This window comes from Tamandua tetradactyla, chromosome 8, assembly GCF_023851605.1.
Source record: "Tamandua tetradactyla isolate mTamTet1 chromosome 8, mTamTet1.pri, whole genome shotgun sequence".
Taxonomy (NCBI): domain Eukaryota; kingdom Metazoa; phylum Chordata; class Mammalia; order Pilosa; family Myrmecophagidae; genus Tamandua; species Tamandua tetradactyla.
Genome location: NC_135334.1, coordinates 45,742,104 through 45,745,416, shown reverse-complemented (window position 1 = coordinate 45,745,416; position 3,313 = coordinate 45,742,104).

Sequence of the window (3,313 nt, the reverse complement as noted above, 5' to 3'; positions counted from 1 at the left end):
GCCATATGAAATAGATGAGAGGTAGGGGTGGGAATCTGTTTTGGTGAACTTGGTTTGTTTTTCCAATTTTTTTTTTTTTTTTTTTATATTCCGCTGCCTACTGGATCCCTCCATATACCACTGATATTGGAGGAGTTGCAAGTTGGAAATAGGGTCTGGACTCAATGTATTTGCTGCTGTCTCCGAGTTGACATTTATTTATTATAAATGACCTTGTGCCTAAATTTTCATTCCTGTAAGTTTATTTGCCTATGTGAACATTAACTTATTGAAGGCAGTAAATAAATAGTATACACCTTAATCTTTGCATTATGCCCAGAATATTTAAAAAATGTTTCTAAAAGAATAAATTACAATACATTAAGTGGCTACCATATACAGCTGAAATATGGAAATGTGGTGAATCCCCATTTTGAAAGTACTACTGTAGCCCTTTGCACTTCATCTTCACCTATTTTTCTAGTGTCATGTCCTAGTATTTCCCACCACCACCCCACAATTCTCCCTGTATTCTCTAACACTGAACTATTTGCCATCCGGCAATATGCAGTGGCTTTTCTTGCTTCTATGAAATCCCCTTTGCACTATTTTTACTCTGAAATTTTCTGCCACCCCAAAATTTACTTATCTATGAAGGCCCCACAGATGTCCAGTCCATTGTAAATCCTTCATTGACACTCAATCAGGAAAATTCATTTCTCTCTCATAGGCGTACCCAAATGCCTGTAGATACTATTGCACTTAGATTATAGATAAATTAGTTGTTTAATGTATATTTCATATACTGGGTGAGGGATATCATTCATTCTCTGTATTTTAATCATAATTTTATCTTGTGTCCATGTTGCCGTACCTGACACTTAATTGAGAAATGTCAATCATAACTTCACTTCTGTCTCACCTTCTTCCAGTGATATCTAGCATTTCCTCTAGAATTTAGAGGAGAGGAAAGTTGTTTGAGAAGTGGAACAGGTATGTGCTTCCTTCAAATTATTACTCTGATGTCTTTGACCTTGTCATAACCTTCCCTTTAATTTATGGTGGACTATAGCTCCAAAATCATCATTTGCTGTCTTTAACAATACGACTATATATATATATATATATATATATATATATATATATATATATATATAAATAAATACACTTGCTGTCTTTAACAATAGGACATAATGAATGTCTGAACTATAAGCAACCCGAAGAGTGAGTGCCTTCCTTAAGTTTCAGGGTTTATTTAAATACCAGTCTTCAGAGAGTGGCACAAAGGAACTTGACCTGTACTAGTGGCAACTGTAACAAGCTGTAATTGATCCTGAAATTGTTATCTAGCTTCAAGGACATGGATCTCATATTTTATCTGTAGTTTTACTTTAGTTATTCTCATTGATATGTGCCTTGGCTATGTGAGTACTAATTTGTATATTTTTGTATAAAATAAATGCACATGAACAAAACTTACATTGAGAAATGTACATGTCAAGTATTATAGAATATTTGTGTTGTTTCTTCAACACATGCTTATGCCATTTGCATTGCCCATGTGGAAAAACAAATTAAAATCAGAAAATTTGTTTGTAAACAAAACTTAGATTAAATGGATTTAGGGCTGATCATTAGTACATCAATATTCCAATGATCTCTTTCCTACTCTAAAGACATTTTATGATATTTTATTGGATTTTTTAACCTTTCATTGCCCAAGGTTTGGGATTTCTGGTGGGAATGCTAATGTAAAATAAATTAATCATAATGATGCGACTTCAGACATTTAGGAGCCAAAAGGTTAATCAAGCAGTTTATAGGGACCTTACCCATCACAGTGACAAGAAGGATTGATGATTTCCTTCCTTCCTCCTAGAACCCTGATTTTGATTGATTTTTTTTTCAAACTCAGTCATTAACTGTATGTTAAAGAATTAAAGCATTGCTATTTGTTGTTTTTATAAGAAAGGTCTAGTAGCACTAAACAATAACATTTCTCTATGGAAGCTAGGATTTATCTCTGGAAGAGACCAGCATATTAGTAGCACTTTGTTTCATCCTTTAAGATTATTTGTCTATGGTATACATAGATAAACAACAACAACAATAACATCCAAGAATCAATACCATATCAGACAAGCTCTTATCTCTCACCACTGGGTTTTATATACTCCCATTCCCATAAAAAATTACAGCAATATAGTTTTTCTAGTATTTGTCTTACAGTGTTCTAAGTTATATAGGAGCAAGCAAAGATTTTCTAATTATTTTTTTAATGAGCACATAAAAGCTTTTCAATTAGATTATGTATTGTCTCATGTCTTACCATGCCCAGTGGGGCTATCCTGGCTTCTAAGTGGGACAGGATGCTGACACAATTCCTAAGGAAATGTATTTTACAGTTCTTGGAAGTGTGCAAACACAAAATCCATAAAAGCTTTATGTAGAACCCGGAAGGATACACCCCTATGATGGAACATCCCAATTAATATAAATTTTTATCAGTTTTATCTTCCCTCTCATCATCTAAAATAGATCATCCTACAATTTCCACCTTAGACTTGAAGCCTTATTAATAATTTTTTCTCCTTTGTCTCATTTGACTAATGATCAACTGAGTCACAATGAAGCAAATGGATTTTCCAAAAATCTCATGGAAGATCCAGGAATATATTTCATCTCTTCTGTTACTCAAATGAGTATTTTTCAAGCATCGCTTTACCTCAGGGTCGCCTTAAAGGTTATGGTCTTGGAACCATATGACTGTCTCCTTTTCTCGTCATACCTAAAGTATCTAGGGACAGAAAGGCAGTCAACATAGTGTCTCAGAGCATGGCCTCCATCCAGACTACCTAGGTTTTAATATTGGCTCTTGGAAAAACACTGATTCAGATTCCTTTCTGTAAAATAAAGATGTTAATACTTTTTACTATCTCATAGTATTTTCATTAGGATTAAATGAATAAATACATGTAAAACGTTTAAAACTGAGCCTAGAACATAGCACTATATAATTATTGGGAAAATATGGGTTTACTGAACACCCATTCATGTCTTTTGGGGGTTATTTTACTGAAGGAGTTCTACAACTCTGTCTAATCCATCTCAGCCAGTGACTACCTACCTGGTCTGGTCAATTTTTGCATATCTCATTTGGAAGGGTGCTTCTCTTTTTTGGTTTTTGCTTCACATGTGACCTTTTCAAGGTGACCTTCTGTGAACTATTGATCATTCCCAGAACAGGCTTAGTTCTTTACTACCATGGCCCTGGATTAAATAGAATTGCCCTCCAGGTGTGATTCTTTTGAAACTTTGTGTTTCAGTTGTGTAT